The 22963-nt window shown below is 60.8% G+C and overlaps 1 protein-coding gene across 2 annotated transcripts in view; it reads right to left on the bottom strand.

Annotated features, from left to right (window-relative positions):
* The window catches only part of SHISAL1 (shisa like 1), a 73875-nt gene extending 51469 nt beyond the window's left edge, over positions 1–22406 (bottom strand). For both annotated transcript variants that reach the window (XM_044228108.1, XM_044228109.1), the window contains exon 1: positions 22368–22406. The gene's annotated coding sequence lies outside the window, so the exon portion shown is untranslated. The remainder of the gene's footprint in view (positions 1–22367) is intronic.
* Between the last annotated feature and the right edge of the window lie 557 nt (positions 22407–22963).

Below are 22963 nucleotides of genomic sequence, written 5' to 3'. Positions count from 1 at the left end.
CTCAGGCGTAAAGGGCAAGTCATGCTGTCGGGTATGGCCACCTGGGACCCCCACAGGTGACACCTGCAGGAAAGGGGGAGCCCCTTCCTCCCACCGGGCCCCAGCCGTCCCCCCCACCCGGAGTCCCACACTCTGACTTCGCTGCGTGGTCAGGGAATCTCGTCACCCAGCCCAGGCAGGTCATCAAATCCCAGCTCATGAAGAAGAAAACTGAGGCTCGAGGTCACACGGCTCCTCAGGGCTCAGTCGGGAGGCCAAGCCAGCCCAGATCCTGTCCTCCGCCTTGGCGCGGCAGGACTTTCCGGGGCCTCCCCGGCCCCCCGCCCCGAGCAAGCACATTTACGACAGACAGATCAGATTTATGGTCTTGGGTTCTAGCTCTTTGGAAATTGGTAAATGGCCCACGAGGGTAGCTCAGGGCCGACAATAAAACTCCAATAACTGGAAGAACATTCTGGACGAGTAGGACTCCCTGTGGGCTCCGTCCGCATCCAGAATCATGAGTCGGGCACGCATCTCTGCGGTCCACCCCTCGGGTCAGCCGGGGACTGCTGTTCCCAGATTTCAGGAGTATTTTTAAACACCGAATTTGGCGAGGCTGGAAAGGAGAGGGAGGGCATATGGAGACACAGAGCTGATGAATTACACCCCACCGGGAACAACAACAGATCTGTTTTCCCGTCAGTCCGGCCGGCCACAGGGCAGGGCCCCGGGGCCGGGCGGGGGGCTGCGAAAGATGGCCCGGCCCCGCACTAGCGATCCCGCACCCTCTCTGGGCTTCCGCCCCTTCTCTGGCCACCTGCACTTTCCCCCGGCCGGAGGCCCAGCACCCCCTCCAGCCCCAATCGGGTCAAGGACAACCATGGCCTGGAGGTTGGGTCCTTGAGCTTGGACTGCACTGTCTGGACTGCACTGTCACACACCCTGTGTGGCCTGGGACAAGTCTCCCCAGTCTCCTTGGACCTAGAATGGGGATAAAAATAGTATCGAATTCACAGGATCCTTGTGACCATTGAGTAAGGTGACGCGTCAAAGAGCCCGGAACAGAGCTGGCGGGCGGTGGGCGCTTGGAACGGGTCCGCGCCGATGCTCTGCAGGCTGCCTCTGCCCCGGCCCTCGCCCACCCATCCAGGTCCTCGTGGGCCCAGGGCCAGCTTGCTGAAGCGCCTGTGTGACCGGCCGCCCACTTTCTCAGGAGTCTCGGCAGCTCCGGGTTCAAGTCTCCACCCGGTCCTGAGGCCCTGTGTGGTCTGGCCCTGGCTCCCACCCGCTTACTCTCTCTGCTCCTCAAGGGTCAGCCCTCTCTCCTCTGGGCCTTGGCACATTCTGTTCCCGCACACCTGGGACACCCTTTCCCTATCCTGTAGCTGGGCAGCTTCAACCCAGATTTCAAGGCTCAGCTGGGGTGTCCATCTCTCAGGAGGCTTTTCTCCCCCTGACTTTCTCACTCCCCTGAAACTCTGGGCCAGCCTCTGTCCCCTGGTTGTCCTGGGCTGCTTGGGACTCACCTGCTGCCAGTGTGGGCAGGAGCATGGCAGGGCACTAAGCCTCGAGGGCAGAGGGGGGGGAGCGGCACTGAGTGGCAGACTTTCACACCTGGCCATGCACACCCTGGATTTCCTAGCATTGAGAACAAAGACAGACACGTGACTAGCGCCATGCCTGTCACCCCAACATGTTCCACCTTGCCCCTCCCCTACAGGGGTGCACGAGGGGCAGGAGAGGGGGCAGGCGCAGTTCCGTGACCAGCCCCACGGCAGAGCGAGGACAGGTCCTGCCCCAGCCTCCTGGGGGCCTGGTGGCCGAGAGCATAACACGAGAGTCAGGACTTGGGCTCAAGCTGGCCCTTCTGTGGGTCCGGCTTTCCCCAACTCCTACGTCCAAATCAGACCAATCTGCAAAGCCCCACTCCAAGGCCACCTGGTCGCCGTCCCCACCGCACTGTCCAGGGAGTGGACAGGGAGAGTCACTCAGTGACTCTCTAATGGGGCTATCCTAGGGGCTGAACCCAGTGCAGGGCAGGGCGGGGGGCGTTCAGACCCAAGCAAGAGGGACGCAGACCGGCCACCACCGTGGGCCTACGGTCTGGAGTCACGAAGCTACTGATTCCATGACGATTTAGTCACGAAGCTGGGATGCTCTTCTTCCCACTGCTAGGAGTAGTAGGAGCACTGGGAATTAGTAATGGAACAGGGGCGGGGCCCTCTGCGGGCAGCAGGTGCGCAGGAGACAGGTGTTGGCACGGATGGGAGGCAGCAGCTAACAGCTGTTGGGGACCCTCCCCAGGCCCTGGCGCTTTCCTCAGGAGCTCTCCGGCTGCTCGCCACCCCTGAGGCTGCTTTCTGTCCTCCCCAGGATGCAGGTGGGTGGGGAGTGGGGGGCAGAGCCGGGATTCAAAGTTCCCAGACCCCCCACCCCCCGAACGAGTGGCGCAGACCGAACCCGGAGTTCTCGAACTTTTGTTTTCAGGACAACACCCACTTCAAGGTTATGAAATCTCACTCTGAAATGTGAAGTCTGGGAATAAACACAGGAGTTGAGATGCCTGTGAGAGCCAAGATCAAAGTGGGTCCTTCTGACCCTGCAGGATGTGAGGGAGGGAGCCGGGAGGGAGGCAAGAGGGATGTGTTTCCTCTCCACACCGGCCTGGGGCCAGCAGCCAGCAGCGAAGGCTTGGAGGACAGACATGGGCCAGAGACCCACACGTGCACAGTCCCCCCGCACCAGCCCCCTCACCAATGCTTCCCACTGAACCTCGCGCTGCCCCCGGTTTCCCTATGGTTCCCACCTCCATGCCCACCTACGAGCCCATGGGGCAGCCCGGCCCCCTCCGGCTTCCACCACTTCCGCTCCCTTGCATCTGTCAAGCCCCATGAGGTTACCCCCCACCCCCGCGCCGCATGGCTGCTGTACCCCCAACCCATCCTCACCTCGAAGTCAGCTGGTTTTCAAATTGTAAGCCCCATCGCCCCAGGGTCCTGGCTCCTCCCTGGCCTGTGGGGCCCCCCTACAGCCACACAGGCCATCTCCATCCCTGCGCTGTGCCCCAGCCCTCTGTCCCTTCCCTGTACCTGGCAGTTCCAGACCATTCCCCCAGGACCTAGGGCCCCCAAGAGGCCTCCCCTGACCCCTGCCGCTGTGCTCACGGCCCGTCCCCCTTGCCTTCCAACGCAGATGGCGGTTCCAGTTACGCACTCAGCGCGGTGGCTCTGGGCACATCCGTCTCTTCAACTGGACTGTAGGATGGAGGAGTGCTGGGACCCAGGACCGGTGACATAATTTGCATGGCCCAGCGCAAAATGCAAAAATGCAGGCGTTTGCTTAAAAATGATTAGGCATTTCTAGACAGCAACGGCAGAGCATCAAGCCAAGCTTCGGGCTCTCCTGAGTGCCGGGCTCTGTGTGACTTCGCGGGTCACATGCCCGAGAAGCTGGCCCTGCGGAGACCGCATGGTGGCTGCTTGTCACCGTAAGCAGAATGGGGCCTGGCACGTAGTGGGCACTTTTTAAACACTTGATGCGTTGGTGAATGACTGTAGGCATCATGAGCTCCGTTTTTCAGATAAATAGCAACTAAGTGGTTTGCCTCGACCTGCAGGGTGTCAGGGCCATGACCGGAACTCAGGTCTGTCTGACCACAAACAGGTTCACAGTGGGTTGGGAGGAATGACAGCACCGAGCCCAGGATCCGCGCTCTGCCACTCATTAGCTGGGAATTCCAGGCAACTTGCTCCCCTGGCCTCAGGTTCCTCATCTGTAAGATGGGAACCGCGCCCCCACCTTGCTGGGGTACAAAGAGACAGAAAGGACCAGAAGCGCTAGCAGAGCCCCCAGCACACAGACCAAGGACTCCACAAATGGCTGCTATCTGGTGTTGCCCACGCTGTTTCCAAAGCCAATGGTTTAGGTACCGGAGAGTTTCCTGGGTGCCCATTAGCAAATGACAGTGTGTTTGAACACCGTGCCTACAGGTGACTTCCTCTTCCTGCTGTGTCTGTGCTGTACTTGGCCCTAATATCCTTCCACCCCTGCCTGCGGGCTAACTGCTTCCCTGCCGGGTGCAGGGCTAACTGCTTCCCTGCCGGGTGCAAGCTTCCAGGGCAGAGGAGACCTCTGTGCCTCTTATCTGCCCTACCTTGCTTTGCATACAGTAGGTGCTGAATGGATGTTTGCTGCCCAGAGAGTAGAAACTCCAACCACACTCACTGGCCTGGATGCCAGGTCTGCCTTCCTGCAAGGAGCAAGCTTTCAGAGGAAGCGGGTAGACCTAGACAGAGACCTTCCTGCAACATGCTCACTCCTCCCGCAGAGACTGGGCTGGACTCCTGCTGTCCCTGACAGTGACCGTGGGCCTCAGCCTCACTGTGGAGCCACTGGCCATCGCTGAGAAGCCCCAAACCCCAGCTCTGCGGCCAGGAAACCCAGGTGGGACAGCGCAGAGCCTTCGATCTATGCTCCCTGCCCCCCCCGCCGACCTCCGGTCACCCATATTAGGCAGCTCCCGCTCCATGGCGCCCCTGCAGGGCCAAAGGGATCTCTGCAAACTGTAGTGTGGGGTGTGGGACAGAGTCATAACGGGGACGGAGGGCAGGTTACCACTAACAGAAACCACTGCTGCCCCTCCCCGCTTCGAGAACACACTGCAATCTCACCTTATAGAGCTCTCTCCCCTCTCTGACCCCCTCCACCCAACCAGCTGGGCTTGGGGTTCAAGTTCTAACCTCGGCTTGCTTCCCTGACCCCCTTCCTTGACCTTCGCCCTGGGCCCGTTCTGCACATACCGAGTCCTTCCTGTATGTCCCGTTCTCGAATACTGGAGGTGGGCACTGCCGCTCTCCCTACGTCTCAGGAGAGGAGACTGAGGCCCAAGGAAGGTCACATGGCTGGCCATCCCCATCCCCGGAGGTTCTGCCCACCCCCATGGGGCCACGCTGTATCATAGGCCAAGTGGCTCCCTCGAATCCCCCTCGGTTTCCTCCCCAGGGAAGGGGAGGGCTCAGCTGAAGCCATCGAGGGACACTCCACGACCGACATCGCTCTGCCTCTGTCTGTTCCCCTGAATTATTTGGCGGCACCATGGAGATAAAACAACCCTTGGAAATCCCAGCGGCATTTTTTTTTTCCCCCACTGGAGCAACACAAAAATATCCCATGAAGAATGAATCACTGAAAGTGTCAGGGCAGGAAGAGGAAAGGCAGGCCCACAGAACGCCTGCGGGAGGGCGGCCTCGATTTCTTTCCCGACGCCCAGGCCTCCAGTCCAGCCTCCCTCGGGGTGGGGGGCCCTGGGCCCGGGAACCCTCCTCCTTGGGGAGAACAGAAGCCAGAGCCACGCCTCAGTTTCCCATCTGCAAATGGGGATCTCACACCCACCTTGAAGGGGTGCTGGGAGGGACCCAGGAGGCACGTGTGAATGTATTCATTCGTTCCTTCATACATTCATTCGTTCCCTACAAGGGGTCAGCTGGGCACTGGGCTGGGGACAGCAGATGGCACAGCAGGCAGAACCGACCCGTCCCAACCCTCACGAAGCCAATCAAATGCTTACACAGGGGCCAGCTCTGATCCTGTGGTGGGCCCCTACATCTGTCCACTAGGTCGTCTGTCTGGCCAGCTAGGTGTGCCCACAGGCCACCTGGGGAGCTGGGTGGGGAGGGGGCATGTTGAAAGGATTTAGACGTGGCCCAAAAAGAGGCCGGCTCCCTCACCCTCCACTCTGTCCCTGGAATCCTGCCTGCCCTGAGCTGGGCCAGACATAAACCGCCTTCCTCATCCTCTGAAGAACCCAGTGCTGCATTTATCCCCAACTTCAGACTGACATGGGTTTCCCTTATCCAGCCACGGCCCAGGGGGACAGGGACCCCCAGGGTGACCGTGCAGTCAAGGGGAAAAGGCGGCTGTGAGGCCCAGAGGAAGGGCCGACCCAGTCTGGTGGAGTATTTATTTAATCCTTGGGATTAGGAGAGGGGGAGATTACCTGTGATATACAAGTAAGGAAATAGGCACTTTCTCATCTCCTCGACTCCACGAGCTTCCTCACTCACCCTGGGCCACCAGCTCATCGGTGGCAGAGCTGGGACTCCATGAGGACCCGAGGGTCTCACAGTGGCATCTTGGGTCGGAGGAGGGGTGTTCAAGGAGCAAGAATTATAAACGGGAGGAGAAAGTGAGGGCTGCTTCAGTGTGATAAACACACACATGGGCTGGGGGCCCAGCTTGGCTTCAGCTCTGAGACCCTGGATGAACCCTTGCACCTCTCTGAGTCTGGGCCACCTCGATGATCTTCAGCTGCAATTCAAAGCGAACCTCCCGTGTGTCCGATCCTGAGAACCCATCACGTAGAAACATGTAGCTCTATCGTTACGTTACTCTTCGTGATTACCCGATGTTGCAGTTCCTGTATTTGCTTTTGCAAGGGCTGGTTCACAGCACAGACTAGCTGGCCTAGCGGGGGTACGAGCCCTCCACAAGTTCGGGGGGCCCAGGAGAAGCTCACTTCACTATATCCTCTTAGGCACGGTGGGTGTCCAGCCACTGCATGGTAAGTGCCTCCAACACCCCTCCCGGGCTCAGGGTTTTGGGCCCCCAGGCACCGGGTGCAAGAATGTTCCCAGCAGCACGGTTTAGAAGAGCCAAACCCTGGAGGCGACCCAGATGGAAAGATGGGAAAATGCACTGTGGTATGCCCAAACACTAGAACGCTCCCCGGCTGCCAAGGGAAACGCAGCCACACCAAACGTCTCGGGGCATTTTAGCCACACAGGACCAAGGGAGAGATTCAGGTCCCCAGATCAAACACAACATGGTCCGCTTGCTGAGACTAGAAGGAGCAGGAGAAACACGGGCTCTCGTAAGAGGCGTATGGCCATGACCTGGGCACGGAGGGAAGCCAACATGATGCCTGGGTCCAGCTGGGCGGAGGTGAGGGAGGGCACTCGGGGCCGATGTTCTAGCCCTCGCATTGGGGGGCGTGCTCGAGAAGCTCTATCATGTTATTAATAGACAAACTGGTAAGTAAGGCGGCTTTGCCAGGAACCGTGGCAGGAGAACACCAGGAGAGGGACTAACCTCATTCCCTCACTGGGAGTCCAGGCGGTAATGTACAAAATGCTTAAAAATATGGACAAAAATAAAGATAACTCCCCGTCCCCCTTTGACTGTCAAAAGTCCCAGTCCCCAGACTCTGGGGGGCTGAGGAGGGGCCTGGTGCGGGGTCTCAGGGAGCCAGCTTGGCCGAGTTCTCTGGAAACGCTGCCTGTGCTCAGCTATGCCTCCTGGCCCCCTGGCCCCGTGCTGGGATCGCCCCGCTCCAGTAAGGGTCTGTCTCCGCGTGGATCCCTGGCCTCGCGGTGACCACCTCACCCCTTCGAGTGCTTCCTGGTCATCAACTCTCCGGGCCGTAGGCTTCCGCGCCTATAAACAAGGGACGTGAACCATCCTCCTGCGCAGCCCTGCCGTGTGCCTGACCGGGTGGGCCCACATGACCTAACCCAGGCCCAGAAGCCCAGGGCTGCCTCCCACCTGCCCGGGCAGGTCACCTGCCTCCGGAAGGTGCGGTTTCTTCCTCTGCATGTCGTGGGTGCCTCGCCTCTCCCCTCTCTGGGTTTTGGGAAGATTAGGGAGCAAGCTGATCATTCACAGTGATGCCAAGGAACCCGGAGATGGCAGGACAGGCAGTCACTGCTGAGGGGAAAAATGACGCCAAACGGATGTTGGTAACGGAACACACCGCCAACCACCAGCCGCCCTGCAGATGTTGGCAGAGGACAAACCGAAAAGCCCCCACTGGGCACCAGGTGTGGTGGCTGTGCCCTCGATACCCTGACCTTGCACGATCACGCTTCCTAACCCGTGGAGGCTGACGGCGCTCTGTGCCCGGCTCAGGTGTTGCTGTTACTAATGGTAAAGCCCCAGTGTAGAACCAGATTTGAAACAGACCAAGCTAAGTAACCGGGGTGTGTGCACCCTGGGGAGAGGCACCTGTGTCAAGGGTGCAGTATGCGGTAGCAAAGAGTCAGCGCTTATCAGTTCAGGACCTTGGAGAGTCAAGGGACCTCTCTGACCCTCAGTTTCTTCTTCTAATGGGGGTGGAGTTCAGGGTAGGACAAGATGTGTACAGACCATTGGAGAGGTAGCTGGACCAGGGTGCCTGGAGTGTGGCCCTGCACTCGGGAGCTGACTAGAAATGCAGGATCTCAGAATCTGCGTCTTCATCCCGGCTTTTCCCGACAGATGCTTGAGTACGAGAACCACTGGGCTAGTCAGAGGTCAGGAGACGTTTTCTAGAAAGGGCCAGACGTACATGTCATTGGCTTTTGAGCCACTGGGCCTTGTGGGAACAACTTAACTATGCCATCGTAGCAAGAAAGTGGCCACATGTGATACTAAGCACATGGGTGAGGCTGTGTTCCGGTAGAACTTTATTAACAGAAAAAGGGCACCCCAGCTTGCGAACCCCTGCATTAGAGCCTTGATACCCACAGTGCAGTCCACAGACAGCATCCAGGGCATCTCCTTGGAGTTGGCCGGAGACACGGGCTCTCGGGCTGCCCCCCTCCGAACGCCGAGGATTCAGGGACGGCGCCTACTAAGCAGTCCTGGAGCCCGCTAACTGGTCCCAGCACCTGCGAACAGGTCCCACCATCTGCTAACCAGTGCCTGCTAACCAGTCCCGGACCCTGCTAACCAGTACCTGCTAACCAGTCCCGGACCCTGCTAACCAGTGCCTGCTAACCACTCCCGGACCCTGCTAACCAGTGCCTGCTAACCAGTCCCGGACCCTGCTAACCAGTGCCTGCTAACCAGTCCCGGACCCTGCTAACCAGTGCCTGCTAACCAGTCCCGGACCCTGCTAACCAGTGCCTGCTAACCAGTCCCGGACCCTGCTAGCCAGTACCTGCTAACGAGTCCCACCATCTGCTAACCAGTGCCGGCACCTGCTAACCAACGCCTGCGGACGCGTCCTGGCGCCTGCCCGTTTGAGAAGCCCCAGCTGCGGCGCACACCAGGGAGCGGGCAGCAGGACCCTGCCGGTTCCCTCGGGGTCTGATGCACAGGGGCCGGGAGGGGGGCGCAGGGGTAGGGGCTGCCAAGCGGAGGTTTAACAAACCGTGGCACCAACGCGGCTAATTGGCAGCAGCTGCTGCTGCAACCAGAGACTTGTCAGCTGTGATTAAGCGAAGTTGCCTTTAGGCCAACCAACTTCAAAATTATGCAAATAGGGCCATAAAGGAGACCACAGGGATGGTGCGTAGGAGCAGGCTCTCCCACCCCCCACCCCCGGACCGAGCACTCTTAACCCCCCTCTGCTGGCCTGGGGGGGCCACGTCCACCTAGAGCACCCCTGGACTCGCTGCACTTCTGGGGGTTAACGAGCCTCCCGCCCACACTCCCCATAATTGGCACGAAAGCTGCTGAGCGGGAGGCGAGCCAGAGGCTGCCAAAAGCCAAGCCAGGCCCCGCCGCCCCTCTCAAAAGCATCTGCCGCCCCCGGGTAGCTGGCCCGGTTCCCTATCCCACTCCGAACCCCGATGATCCAGGCCTGGCCTCCCTGGGACCCTCCACACCCAAGAGGGCTCCCTGGCGGCAATGGCCAGGCAGCCAGGGGGCACAGGACACTTTCAAAAGTGGCAGGAAGTGGCTCCTGGCCATCTTCCCCGAGGGCTGACGAGCCCTCACTCAGCCCTGAGGCCCAGACTTTTACAGACAGCAGCCCTCCTCTGGCTCACCCCCACTCCTGGGGCCACTGGTACCCCAACCTAATCTCCCCAGCCGACCCCAGCCCTGTGGTCCCCACCCTGGGCTTTGCGGCCCCCTATGCCAGCCGCTCTCATGACGGATCTCCCGAGAAAGACGGGGAGGGGTCGGCCACCAGATTGGTGTGAGAAGAGGAGGGCACAGGGGTTCCGGGACAGAGGGAAGACCCCCGTGTCACACACACTCCCCACGTCCCCATCCCGTCAAGAGAACGGCAGTATGACGTGGGTCGTAGGAGATCTGGAGGGAAGCCAGCTCTCGGGCCCGAGGTCCCCATGGCAGCCACTGGCAGGCATCTGGGGAGGAGCTGGGCTCTGGAATGGCAGGGAGCTGCTCTGAGCCCCTGGGGCATTTCTCAGGCCTCCTTCCCAGCCCAGTCGCACCAGCCAGCACTTCCTCCCTGAACCGGAGAGCCGTTCTCTAAGGAATCGCTAAGAAGCCCGTCTGCCTGCGTCCACCGAGCAGAGCCCCTGACCATCCCCCAGGTGGGCTCTGAGAGGGAGCGGGGAGCCAGGGCAGAGCACAGGCCCCCGCTGGAGGGGGAAGGCCCGGCCAATCAGACCTACACGCCCGCCCGCCGGGAGCCCGTCCCAGTCCACCCTGGTGACCGGGCAGAGCCTGGCCCTGGGAGGGCGGGCCTTCCTCACACGGGCTCCGTGGGCTGGAGAAGCCATCCCGGCCCACCACAGCAGGCTTCCTGCTTTTCAAAACGGAACGTGGCTCAGGGCGGGGAGAAAACTGCTCAATTTTTAGAGCATGGGTTGACATCCAGGTGAATGCTGGAGGTCTAATTAGTGTACTGCTACGGGAGAATGTGGGCCCCCAAATTTCTGGGGAATGGAGAGGTAACATCAAAAAGCATTTATGAAAGAGCTCGGTCAGCAAGAAAGCCGGTCAGAACTGGGGTGCGGAGGGCGGGAGTCCACCAGGAGGTGGGCTCCGGGCCGAGCCTGGCAGAGGGGGGGCCGCAGAGAGGACAGGGGCGCAGGCTGGCCCAGGGGAGGGGCCACGGTGGTCCTGTGGCCCCAGACACGTGGCCCAGCCTGTCTGGGCCTCCCTCTTGCCTACGAAGTGGGGTGCTGACCCAACCTCATGGGGGGACCTGCGGGATGACATGAGGTGCATCCGGGAGTCCAGGACCGAGCCGGGAGGTCAGCGGGTGGTCAGGAAACAGGGTTTCCCTTCTTGGCCTCTCCTTTGCTGGGTTCAGGGTTTGCTTCCGGCTGCTCCACGTTCTTTAAAGTGAGCCGCACGTGACCTGAGACGCGGTCCAGGGGAGATCATTAGCTCAGATGTGGACACGGAGGAACGGAAGACCGGAGAGGTTGTCATTCTGCAGGGATGGGGGTGTCACATAGGTCCTATGAAGCCGACCTGGGACCAGCACCCAGATTTCCAGATTCTCGGCACGGGGCTCCCTCCTCAGTGCCACACTGGCCCCAGCTGGCACAATCCACACATCCCCGGTATGGCTCGGCGGGAGGGCGCTGAGACATTTAGGGGTGCACAGGGCTCTCCACACTGCGGCATGCCCCTCCTCCCCGCCAGCCGGGCTGCGGGGCAGGGGGCACAGACCTTGGACCACAGCCTACAGGCTCCAGGCTATAGAGGAAGAAGCCCCACAAAAGTTAGCCTGTAGAGAAGACCTGGCCTTCTGTACAGTGGAAACAGCAGAAAGAGACTGTTTCTTGAGCACCGACCATGTGTCCAGCCCCGGGATGGGCATCTGACAAATATTGTCTCCTTTAACTCTCAAAAAAGGGGGCTACTGCTGCCCGTGTGCAGATAAGAAAAGTAACGGGGCCAAGGTCACAGAGCAGCTGCACTCCGCGCACTTGACCCCAAGCTGACCCCGTTTCCAAGTCAAGGTCCTTTCTGGACCTCCAGCTCTTGGCCTTGGGCAATCGGGGAGGAAGTGGGGGGGGGGCTGCTATTCTCCTGAAATGAAACCACCGAGAATTTCCCCCTCTCCCGAGGCCTGGGGGAAAGCAGAAGAGAGACCATTTTTGGAATAATCTGGTCCCATTTCCCACCGGCGCTGGAGGCCTGGCCCTCCGCCTACACGCAGGACTTCCCAGCAGACCTGGGCCCTGATTGAACTCCTCCAACCACAGCCCCCAGGGGCCCGTCCTCCTGGGGGACAGTCTTTCGGGGAAGCTGGGGAGGAGGACTCCGCTCTCCTACCCCTCCCCTCTACACTAGTCTGGCCTCACACTGAACAGGCTTATTTTAAAACAATCAGCATTTGGCTCAAGCTGTGAAAACGAAGCCTACATTTGGTTGTGTCAGGAAGAGAGGGACAGGCCATGCCTGGGAGAGAAGAGGTCGTTGGTGCCAGTTCTCCCCGAGTATCTCAGACCTAGCTCCCAGCCTCACGGACGGAGAGGGGGGATTGGGGACATGCAGGTACGAGGGTGACCGATCTAGTTCTAATGCCATCACCGCCGCTAACCAACATGGGACCGTGAGCAGGTCGCTTCATTCAAAACCTCGGTTTTCTTCTTGCTTGCCTCCTTCCCATCTATCATTCAGCCAGGAAATGTTCACTGAGCCCCTGCTGGGTACACTCCTGACTCATAGCCCTGAGGACGCAGGAGTGAACAAGACAGACACCTGCCCTCGCCATGTAGAGACTCCGGTCTGGGGCTGGGAGTGGCGCTTTCCATCCCTCTCCAGCTGGTGTCTGCCCAGGAGGCATCTAGCTCAGGGGGCCCTTCTTGGCTGAACCCATGCCGGAGGCCCCTGCGACTGCTGGCTCCCAGTGGAGGCTGGATCTATGTCTGATGTCCCTTGGAGACCCTGGGTGCCCAGCCCTGCCCTGGGCACAGAGGTGGGGAGTAGGAGAGCGGGAGACCGGGGCAGTCATGGAGGGGCAGCACCGAGCTAAGAGGCCCCGGCCAGGGCCTTGGACAGTCCACAAATAAACTGCTCATCCCTCTTCCCAACTGAGAGAGAGAGAAAATAGCTTTCACACTATATTTTCTGATTTTTTTCCCACTTCACTGCTTCTAAATCGATCCAGAACAGACTGTCCAATTGTTTGAATTTCAGGAGGAAAGTCTCCTAATCTCTCCCTCGCCCTGCCCAGAATTCTGCCAGGCCCTCGTTCTCTCCCGGACGTGCCCACCTGCTGGCCTGTGGCCCTGCAGGAAGACGGATGGGAGCCGGAGTCCCAGGGGTGATCCTGTCTGGACCCACCGGAAATATCCTGTCCCTGGAAGAGAAGGCTTTGCTTCCCCAGGTAGGACTGAACTCGGGGGTGCGGGCGGTGCTCTGCAGGCAGTGGGACCCCCCGGGAGCCTGGCACCTGGGTGGAGCTGAAGGCTGCCACATGCCTTCAGGTCTCCTCTCCCTTCAGGAAAGTACGCTGGGTGCTTCACGCGAGCAACCGGGAAGGGCTGTCACCATCCCCGCTGATCCGGATGGCGGAACAAACACTCCTTAACTTGCCAGCGTCCTTGGAGGTCAGGCCACTGCCGAATGCCAGAGCCTCACCTGCCCGGCCTCCAGCAACAGCGCGGGACAGCCATGGCCAAGCGCTGAACGTGCACCGACTCCTTTCCCTGGGCTCCGCGTGCCTTGTTCCTTTTCCCGTGATGTCCCTCCGCCCCTGGCTCGTTGACCACCTCATCTCATACTCTACCTCCTGGGGTGCCACCTCCCCTGGGAAGGCCTCCATGCTGCTCCAACCCCTTTCTCCAGGCAGAATTGCTCCTCTGACCTCCATCATCACCCACACTTGCTCAGTCCCTTACATGGGACCCAGACCCGTAGGATCCAGACATCCTGCAGACCACAAGCCCCGAGGGTAACTTCTGGAGTGAGTAAGCATGTCACAGGGGCCCAAGCGGATGGCTTACACACTCCTGACCCCCGGCCCCTTCGGAGGAGGCAACAGGTGGCAGCGGAATCCAAGGGTCAAATATTAAAGACCTCGCTGCCCTTGACTTCCAGGCCCATATGAGGCCGGGACAGCTCCAGAGCAACCCTACCCCCAACCCCATTCCTTCCCCAGGGTCTCGCTACGCTGCGTCCCCCTCCCCAGAGAGAAGGAGCTCCATGATGGTGACAGACCAGTGGAAGCGTGAGAAGGGCTTGCTTCTGGAGCATTCTGTCTGCCTCTCAGGTACACAGGCCCCCGGGGGTCCTGCTGGGGACCCCAGTTTACAGAGGATACTGAGACAGAGAGGAGGTGGCTTGGCAAGGCCACACACCAGTGAGGGGCAGGCGCAGGGCTCTGGTGCCCCCGGGCCAATGCCTCTCTGGGCCACGAAGCGTATCCGGCCTCCCACCGTGGAAAGAGTTGAAGCTGCCAGATCCAAATCCTTAGCAGCCGTGTGGTCACAGGGAGGTCACGACATGGGAGCAGTGGTCACCTGTCCTTGTGCACGGCATGGTTTCAGGATTCATGCTTACGAAGTGCCTGGGATGGGGGCTCCGTGGCGACTCAGGGGTCTCCCTAGCAGGTCGGGGCGCCCATGGGCCTGGGAGCAAGTGCTCCCACGCTGGGGGCTGGCAGGCCGAATTCTGCCATGGCTTGGCAGTGACCTCGTTTCTTGCCCCTCCCCTGACCCCGCGCTTTGGGCCCCTCTGGCAGAAATCAGATGGCTCGCAGGCCGCTGTTCCGTAGTCTGTGCGGGCAACGCGCCACCCCTGCTCCAAAGCCTCCCGTGCAACCTGTCCCCCACCGTATGGAGCCCAAACACCTCCCCCGACTTCCAGCGCAGCTTCACAGATTACAAACTACGCTCAGACACCTTATCTGTGCGCGTCACCATCCCCCAAAGGCAGGGACGCCTGGCCCGTACCATGGAGGAGGGAACGGAAGTTTGGAGCAGCACTGGGACTTCCCTATGTGAAAGGGGAGGAAGCCACAGCATGAACCAGCTCTGTCCAGCTCACAACCACACTGGCAGGGACACCGGTGGTCTGGGCCCCTGGACTCGGGCCACCATGCCCGGTCCCATGGAACGGGGACAACAGACGTCCGCACAGGGAGAGAGACGGCTACGCAGCCCATCAGACGTCCGCACAGGGAGAGAGACGGCTACGCAGCCCATCCGACCTCATCGCTCATGGACCTCAGAAGGAATCCCCTCCCTCGCTGCCCCGGTCCTGGCCTTGTGACGTTCCCTGACAGCTGTCCATCCGTCTGTCCTTCCTTCTCCCGTCCATTGCCTCACTCGCTCATTCATCCATCCGCCCATCCGCCCGCCCACCTGCCCATCTGCCCATCCTGCCCAGGCACCCTGGGCCAGGCTCCAGCCACAGAGCTAAAGCAGGAACAAAGCGGTGTCTACCCTTCGAGCACAGAGAGAAGCCCACTGCCTCCGGGCCTCCTGAGTGTTTCTGTTAGTAACCGGACCCCTGGCGGTAAGGACCGTAACGTATACTGAGCATTGAACTGCACATCAGGCTCTGCACCCGCACGGTCCTTGGATTGACTCATTTAATTCTTCAAAGAACCTTGTGAGGTGGGTGCTATCCCCATTTTTAGACGAGGACACTGAGGCTCAGAGAGGTCATGTAACTCGCCCAAGGTCACACAGCTAGCAAGGATGGAGACCGGGGTGTGAGCCGGGATGGTCCCTCCAGAGTTCTGGGATAATAAAATCACGGTTATCGTTGTGACGGACCCAGGGGCCTGGAATATTGCGATTCTCACCCGTAGCCCTCAAAACTGCCCTTGTAACGTGTTAGTGTCATTACCAATGTTACCAGCCTTATCTTGCAAACGGGCACATTGAGGCTCGGAGCGAGCCAAACAGCCGGCACTGGAGCTGGGGTGGGAACCCAGGAGGGCGCACGCTGGGCAGGCTCCCCCTGGCCTCAGGGCCCCCTTGGCTCTTCATCATTCAGTCGACAACTGACGCCACGGAGGCTCAGGGATGATCAGGTGCGGCTCCTGCCTGGCCGCTGCAGGAAGGGCTGAGGCCGTGTGAGCCACGCCACGGTAACACACCAGCTCGTCGAAATAGTCGTCAACGCACACTCTGGGCTCACTAATCTTCTCCGCAAACCTAATCTGGCTCTCACAATAAGCCCTTCGGCAGATGAGGAAACAGAGGCCCAGAGGCTACATAACCCACCCAGGGTCGCAGAGTTTGGAACAAGCAGAGGGAACACTTGTCCCGGCAGGAGCCCCGGGCACGGGCTCTCTAGCCATCTGTGCCTCTGGGCCAGGAGCCTCCCTCTGGCTCTGCCCGTTGCCCTGACGATGGGCCTCAGCTCAGAGGCTTGGTTCATTCCCCAAAGGCCTCAGGGCCCCGGGGATCAGATTCCAGGCAGTCACACCCAGAGGATGCCACACTGCCCACCTGCTTCCTGAAACACGGAAACGGCAGAGGCCTTGCAAACCAGCCCACGGCAGGGGCATGCTGGACTCGCGCAGAGAGGTCGGGCCTCTGGGGCTCAGTGGTGTGGCCAGGCTTCTTGCAAACGGGCACAGAGGCTCCCTGCCCCATTTCCTGGATGTAGACACTGAGGCTCAGGGCTAGCAGGCCTAGCACGGACACCCCAGGCCCCACGTCCTGAAGCCCAGCCTGGCGGGAGCCAAGGAGGTGGAGAGAGCTCAGACGGAAGAAGACAGGGGACTTTCTAGACTTTGGTATTAGTGTCTGTGGTTCCAGGCTTAATTTTTAGAATTTCCATTTTTAGTGTCTTATGCTTGTTCCCCCATCCCAAAGAGCCCGCAGGATCCAGAACCTGGGGTTTCAGAGCCCTGTCTGGCCATGACCCAGCGCCCGCTTCCTCTCTCTGGGCTCTGTTCTCCTTAGCAAAAGGGATACTCACAGGTTGGCCCTGGGGTTTCCCGAGGATGCTGGAAGGTAACGCATATGAAGGGGCTTGGTAACAAGGGAAACTGCCAGCGTGAAAATCACAAGATGCCACCGGGAGCCCAAGCCTCTGCCAGACTGCTTCAAGATTTTCTCAGGCTACTCCTCTTCCCGAAGTGCCCTCTGCCCTCTTCTGGGCCGGGCACCCTCCGACTCAGTCTTTACAACCCAAGCCAAAAGTCACCTCTTCCAGGGAGCCCTCCCTGCCCCCTCAGGCAGGGTGGGACCTTGCAGATGCCTGTTTTATTCTATTCTGCCCCCAACAGACACACAGCAAAACCCACCAGGTCCTATCTTCGTCGTCTCTGGTCTCCGGCTGGCACCGTGTCCTGGCACAGGGTAGGTGTGCCGGAAACGTGTAATGAATGCAAGCTAAATGCATTGGCCGTTAGTCTAGAAATCCAGCTGTGCATGGAAGAAAAGGAGCCCAAAGTGAAAGCAAATCACCATCCTTTCCGTAACCAGCTCGGGGAGCTGCGGAGGGAATTCTCGCACTGGATTATGGAAGGAATTTGTCTTTATTTTTAATTTGTGCCAATATCTAAGAAAGCAGCACTTTATTCTGAGCCCATCAAGTGCCGAAGAGCTTTGAATCTGGTGCAGGAGGCAAACTTTCCCGGCCCAATTTCCCCATGCAAATCTCTCGGCGACGGCCGGCTGAGCCATCTCCGCCCTCCGCCGGGCATCTCTGACGCTTGCCAGTGAGGAATAATCAGATTATGTAGCTGGGTTTTAAAAGATCACGGTTTGTCTCATTTTCCAGGGAAGTGTGAACAAAAATTTTTTTTTCCTCCCAGGGCTCTGTTAAGAGCTTCCAGAACTTAATTCAGTGTTAAATGGGTGTAATTTGGGAAACTCATGCATTATTTCTTAATTTCTCAAGGCGAGCCTGCACGCATCTGCTGAGGGACGTGTGCGTGCGGACAGACGGGCGGTAATCGGAGGGTGCACCCTAGTGCGGGGGGAGAGGGAAGAGGGCAGGCTGTCTAGAACACGCAAAGTAGACGCTCCATTCATCGCTGATGTCCGGAAATCTGGGATGGGAGGCATTTGCATTTCATCTGGCTTCTGCTTTTCCGCTTTGATGGCCAAGGGCCTGGAGGTGGTGGGGGTGACGGTGGGGGTGTCTGAAGCCTTTTCCAGAAGGGAGTGCCGTTCGACCGTCCGGCCCCCTGCCAATGCCCCATCCCCGGCAGCCTCGAGGGCCTCTGAAAAACACCTACCAAGTCTGCATCATAACCCTGAACACCCTTGGAGGTCCAGGATGTCCATTCACCGTGACCTTGAGCACAACCAGAACTGGCTCTGGACTCAGCATCCTCATCTGTATCTGGGTACGTGGACAAGTTTCCAGCTCTCTCTCAGGACCCACAGCAGAGGCTCCTGGGGCTTCCCTCTCTGGCTTAGCATGCACAGAGGCCCCAGACGTGCTGGAGTCCCCATCTCTGTCTGACTCCCCAACTTTAGGCTATGAAGAGTGGAACTCCCACACCCAAGACCCTACCAGGACCCCTTACCCCACAACCTTCATGTCCTGCACTGCTGAGTGGGAAAAGGGGCTCAGGGGGCCAGTGACTCGCCAGTGAGGGGCCAGGTCAGGATGCCCAGTGAAGATTCTCCAGAGAACTTCCTACCTGGTCACAGTCGAGGGGAAGAGGAAGGAGGAGCTTGTCACGAGGGGACCTAGCTGACCCAAGGGGGAGTAAGTACAGTAACAGGGTCAGTGGTCCCAAGACAGCCACTGTCCCAGCCAGAGAATTATCTATTCATTTACTCAGTCATGCACCAAGTTGAGCCCTGGTCATCTCTAGGCAGGGCTCCACGGGGACAGGTCTGAGAGGGCCTTGGGGTCTTCTCTATGTCCCCAGGTCACACACAGAGATGGGGTCAAGCAATGTGCTGGCTGCAGGAAGGAGGTCAGGAAGGACAAAAAGAGAGATGGAGAGACAAGGAGAAGGAACTTGCTTCCTGCCAGGCTTTGTGCAGAATGAGGCCCAAACCAACAGAGTGGGCGGCACCTGCCGTCTCCAGGAGGCCATGGCCCAGGCCTCTGGTCACCCTCCTTGCTTTTGCTGGCTCCGGATGTTCAGGACCCCACCTTACAGAGGAGTGTTTAGGACACAAGTTCCTCCTGTTCTTGGAGGTTGACTATTATTTCAGTAGCTTCTAGAAAGAGCAGCTGGGCTAGGAGAAGTCACTTTATTGAGGGAGCTGGGGCTGGGGTTTCTCTGTTCATCCTAGGACTGATGTGAATCTGTTGTGTGACTCGGCTGGGGAGAAGCAAACCAGCAGAGGCTGAGTTAATAGAGGCAGAGTGTCCCCAAGAAGGGAGGTGATACCCATCACCCCAACCGTAAGAAGGGACAGGCTCTGGCTCAGAACAGAGGTTCAGAACAGAGGAAACAGAACGAGGGCTCGGAAGTGAGACTCCAAGCAGCCTGACGGAGGGCAGCAGTGTGCGGAGCTACGGGGCTGCCTTGGGGCTAGGGCTGGGCTCCGGGCGGAGTCCTGAAGCAGTTAGGAGCCGCTGGGTTATTCGGAACCCCTCTGAGGCCGTTTTAGTGGCACCACAGCATCTATCTGTAAGGACAAGTTCACGCAGATGGCCTGCAGATTAAGGAGGTGTTGGGGCTCGGGGCTCGCTCCATACAACACCTGGCACGTAGTAGGCCTTCTGGCCTCTGCCATCAGATGCTAACCTAGTGCCACGGAGGCCCCATGCTGCATGCGTGTCCGCCAAGTCGCATGTCATTTGCAGACAGTGGTCGTGGCCCAATCTGGTGTCCGCTTCCTCCCTCCCTCTCTTAGAAGCCAAGGGCCTGGCTGTGAGACACCCGTCTACAGCAGTGTGGCCGGAAGCAGGGAGGGCTGGCAAGGGCTTGGCTGATTGTCCTAGAGGGTTGGAAACCAGACCCCTCTCCTTGTCTTCCAAATACCCCTCCCTCTGCCCACCCAACCATGGGCTCCCACTGGCAGGCCACGTAAGTGTCCAAGCTCCAAACCTACCCATCCTCCCCTCCTCGCCACCCCACCCCTGCTTCTGAACCCTCCCCCAGGCCGGGGGCGGAGGGGGGGGTTGTCCAGTTCCTGGCACCCGCCCGGGCTGCGTGGCGGTACCATCTGCTGCCTGTCTCCCTCGTCCTGCGGCCCCCCGCCCCCCCCAGCCAATCTGCATCACCATCCATCGAGGGGCTCTGCCCAGAACACCTTCTGCTCCTCCCTTCTGGCTGCTTCGGGCCTGCCTTCTGGACCAGGCCCCCCTGGCACCCCTCCTCGGGCTCTCAGGGGCAGACGTTCCCCCGTGCGCCCCCCCACCTCGGCTTCCCCCAGGCAGGCCTCCAACCCTGGCTGGCCCGATCAGGGGCTGTTTCCTCAAGAGCAGCCAAGGGCAGAGTGGACGCCCTTCGGCGGCAGCAGCCATGGGGGCTTGCTGGGCGGTGTGCCCAGAGGAAGGAATGGACGGGTGGCTAACAGGACCAGGGAGTGGCTCTCAGCTGCGGCTCCCTGGGGCAGGCCTCCCTCCCCCCTTTCTCTCCCCCACAGAAGTCTGAGCAGCGCTGGCCCTGCCCCCACCCCTCCCCACCCCTCCCCTCCCCTCCAGCGGGACAGGCTTCGGGGTGGGTGGGACACCCGCACAGACACGTTTACACACACATGCACACATTCGCACCCCACACACATTTACACGCACACCACGGCGGCTGCAAACTCACACCACACACTTGCATGTTCCCATACTCACACACGTACACACGCAGCTCCAAGCTGATCTGTTTCTCCTCCCAGACGCCTGAGACAGAGCCAGGAACTCCGTGGGTTGCTGACACGAAAGAAACGGCAGAACCCCCTGCCTGGGGCTTTTACCTTGAGCCCCGAGGTGCGAGGTGCGGGGGGCCATCTGGCTCCAGGGAACTTTCTGGACGCTAGCTCCACACTCAACCCCTGTCAGGGCTGGCACACGGCAAACAGCATCTCTGGAGAGATGGATGGCTGGCAGGCAGGGGTCCTGCCCGGAGCAGTCACAGAAGCAGGGGTTGGGGGACACCTCAATTCTGGACAACCCTGGCCAGCGTAGGGATTGTCCTCAGCTGGCACCAGGGACCCACGATTTATTCTGATTCTGCGTTGAAAGCCATTTCCAACCGTTCCCTGAAGACGCCTGTCAGTGAAAGGTCCCGCTGGGCCACATGCTTTTTGGTCACACTGAGACCATCTTACAGGCGAAGAAACCACGGAGGGTAGACAGACCCCCGCCCCTTATTCTGACTCTGAATGGGGCCTAACTTGCTAGCTAAAGGGCATTTCAATCACAGCCTGGTGCGGGATTCACAGGACATCAGTGACTGAAGACGGCTTAGACCCACAGGGGTCAAGGCCCTCATTCTATGACGAGGTAACTAAGGCCCAGAGAAGGACAGAAAGCTGCCTGGGGTCACACAGCCAAGAGCGCGCCATCAGACACCGGCAGGGCCTTCCCAGTGCAAACTCTATCAACCTTCAGAGGTGGCAAGGGTTCCGGGGCCACTTTACAGATGGGGAAACAAAGGCTCTGAGAGGTCAAGCACCTTGCTCAAGGTCACCCAGCCAGGAGAGAGAGGGCTAGAGGCCACCCACTGTGATTCCTGGTGCAAGGCACTTTCTGCTCCTGTCATCCAGCTCTGGGATTCCTTGGGCCGGAGCCGACACTAAGCGCAGGGATCACAGAGGCCGAGAGAGGCCGGGTAGACACAAAGAGGCATACAGACATACTCCCACGGAGTATTATGTAACTCCCCTTCCTTGGCCCCATCGCCCCGGGGGTGCCGCCGGCCACCAGCCGGGAACCCCGACCCACCGGGCCTGGCCCCACGGGCCCCTCACTGGCTCTCTCCAAAGAGAGAACAGTTGGAGGCGCCAGGACGCGCTGGCGTTTCTTCCTCCTTTCTTTTTTCCTCTGGCTGAGTAACAAATACTAATACTAATAATGATAATAATAATTAGAATAAATATAACCTGAAGACGCTTGGGGTCTCGTTGCCATGGCAACCGCTTGCGCTAATGAGCTTCGGAGGCCGCCGCCGGGCCACCGGGCTCCGGGCGCGAGATCAATATTGATTCGGCCCGGGGAAGCGGCGGCGGCTCCACTGGGGCCACGCGGCAGGCGGGGAGCCAGGGGCGCGCTCTTGGAGGGGGTCGTCCTGGTGGCCCGCGCCGCCCAGCCGGGGCCCCCGGAACCGGCTGGGTCCCCAGCGTGCCTCCGGAACTCTGTCCGGCGCGCACGGGGCTCCCCGCTTGCTGCGCTCCGGGACTCGGTCCTCGGACGCCGGTCCCCACCTCGGACGCGCATTCCGGTCCCAACTGCCGCGTACCGGCACGACGCGCTCCGGATTGCTCCTCGGTCCCCTCCCCTCCAAGGTTCAGCGACCCCGACCTTGATTAGTTCCGGCGCGGACCCCAACGCCAGAGCACGGGCTAACCACCACCCGGCTCCCGCCCCCAGACTCTCCGCCCGGCGTCCCCGACCCCTTTCCAAGGCACGCCGGACCCTCCGAAGCACCCACCGCGGCTCTCCCAGCGCGCCCACCCCTCCCAGCCCCGGGCGCCAGCACCCCTTTCTCCCGAGACCCGGCGCCGAAGACCCCGCCCCCCCCCGCCGGGACCCTCCCCCGCCAGGAGCCCCGCCCCCGGCCCTCTCTTCCCGGGGCGCTCCGACCACCCCCTCCGCCCCCCGCCTCCCGTCCGGGCGCGCCCCTCCCCCGCGCGGCCCCAGCCCGGCCCGCCCGGGGCGCCGCTCACCTCGTGCCCGCCGCCCGCTCGCTCCTCGCTCCGCCGCCGGGAGCCTGCGCCCGCGGGGCTGAGCCGCCTGCTGGGGCGCGGGGCCGCCCACGCCCCCGCGGTGCCCCCGCCGCTGCCGCCGCCGCCGCCGCAACAGTTGTCCCGGCCCCGGGGGCTGCGGGGGCTGGGGGGCGCCCGCGGGGCTCGGGGGCTGCTAGGCGCGCGGTGGGGGTGGGGGGTGGGGGGCGCGGCGCGGCGCTGGGGCTTCGGCTGGGACTCGGGTTCGCGCTCCGGCCGCCCGCCGCCCGCCCCGCCGGCGCCCCGCGCCGCCCGCCCGCGGCTACTGGGCGGCCCGCGCCTCCCGCCCGCCCGCCGGCCCCGCGCCCCGCGCCGCGCCCGCCGCCGCCGCCGCCGCCGCCGCGCTCATGCTCGCCGGCCCCGCGCCCGCCGCCGCCACTTCACTCTTTGGCGCTCGCCGCTCGCTCCGCGCCCTCTGCTGCCCCCTCGCCGTCCTCGCGGCTCCCCGCCGTCCTGCCCTCGCCGCCGCGCCGCGCTCCCCCTCTCCCAGCGCCGGCGTCCGCCGCTCCCGCCCGCCCTCCTCCTCCCTCGCGCTCTCC

Source organism: Neovison vison, chromosome 12, assembly GCF_020171115.1.
Source record: "Neovison vison isolate M4711 chromosome 12, ASM_NN_V1, whole genome shotgun sequence".
NCBI lineage: Eukaryota > Metazoa > Chordata > Mammalia > Carnivora > Mustelidae > Neogale > Neogale vison.
Note: the sequence above shows the minus strand (reverse complement) of the source record. Positions and strands in the feature narration are given on the sequence as shown.